We start from the raw sequence: 1856 nt of genomic DNA on the forward strand, positions 1-1856 counted from the left end.
CACAGTCGGACGTCTGAGCGACATCACATAAAGGGCTTTAAAAGAAATGCCACAGTCGGACGTCTGAGCGACATCGCAGAAAGGGCTTTTAAACGAAATGCCACAGTCGGACGTCTGAGCGACATCACATAAAGGGCTTTAAAAGAAATGCCACAGTCGGACGTCTGAGCGACATCGCAGAAAGGGCTTTAAATTCACCAGTAAACAATACTCATAATAAACATTCAAACCATGAGAATAAACGGGTTAGTCCATCCACAGGGATGATCATTCAATCGGACTTAGCACTCATCCAATTCACCGGAGTTTCTGTCATCAAAGCTGACAATTGATTAGGATCAGATGGAACGAAACTTGACATGGAAGAGATGATTTGGAGGAATATATGACTCTGCAGAGTTTGTACAAAATTTTTCCCATAGTCAACGGATTTCCATAGTCACGAAGTACTAGTTCCGTTTATGGTATTTCGGAAGAAAACACAACTAACCGGTACACACCCATCCTACCTCTCGATGCTAGGAATCACCCTAGTCATCGTCCAAGAAAAACTTTTGAGACGGGGAGATCACAATCTCGAATAGCATGGGATCAAATTTATATACGCGTGCTCTAAGGGGTGCCCCCCCTCTCGGTCCCAACCGGAAACACCCATGCCCCCTGACCGGATGACTGGCTTTAATCCAGGGCCATGGAACCATCATCAATGCCTCTCCTCTTTGGTGTGTACCACAAAAGTGGTTTGCAACTTACTAAACCATATTCCTTGCGGAAAACATGTGGTAGTACAAGGAAGGAAATGATAGGTACTGGACCGAAATGGTTTGACACTGAAGTCACATAGTCTGGCGTAAGACTGGCACGCTACAACACTGCCATCGTACCCATCCTCATACCAACACATGGCCATTCATATTCACATTCATCCACGTATGGATCATTGAACTCACTCACCTTATTTATCACATAAAATAACGTTCATCGGTATGCTTACCAACATGCCATGAAACTAACTAAATGCAAAACATGCCGAGACACTCATCATATCAAAAGTTCAAACATGCTTGCCTGGTTCAGAGTAGTCGGAGCCTAGCTCGGTGAAGTTCGCGGCTCCGTCACCTCCTTCGGTATCTACGGTTTAAAGAAAATACATGCGCTAACGTAAATACCAAGGAGAGCACAGAAGGTAAACCAAATATTTTTCAAATAAATCTGATAAAAAACTAGACAAAATTTTAAAGAGAACAGAAAAAGAATCAATCAAAAATACTTTTCTGATTAAAAGTTATAAGGGTTTTTGTCCAGGGACTTATCTGTAATGAAACAGAAGATTTCCAGGGGCTAGTTTATAAAAGCAGAAAACGCTTCGGTAGCGATTACGCCAGCCCGAAGAGAAAACGTATTTGGCAGAAGGCGTTTTCAGACAACGCTTCGTTTAGAAAGGACAGAGAGGCTGACAGCGGGTCCTACTTGTCATGTTTAAAATTTCAAATGGGAGGGACGAGGCTCGTCGGCGCCCGAGAGTTGCTGTGGTCGCCGGCGGCGATCCACGGCGAGGCATGGGGATCAGAGGTTACCAATGTGCTCACCGTGTCCTTCCGCAACGGTGGGAGGTGGTGTTGGTCGCCGGTGAGCAGGACGTCGACGGCGGTCTCAACTCCGGCGGACGGTGGTTCGGGCGTGGATGGAGCTCGTCGGAGAGGGCTGCAAAGATCAAATTGAGGTGGGGGTTAGATTACTGGGTGCAAGAGAGGGCTACGGCCGAGGTTTGGGCGTCGGAGGTGGCCTCACCGAAGTGAATCGAGCTGGAGGCCGAGGCGGATCGGGGCGGCCGGAGCTGGGGAAGGAGACCTCCT

The sequence above is a fragment of the Triticum dicoccoides genome, chromosome 1B (genome assembly GCF_002162155.2).
Source record: "Triticum dicoccoides isolate Atlit2015 ecotype Zavitan chromosome 1B, WEW_v2.0, whole genome shotgun sequence".
Lineage (NCBI taxonomy): Eukaryota > Viridiplantae > Streptophyta > Magnoliopsida > Poales > Poaceae > Triticum > Triticum dicoccoides.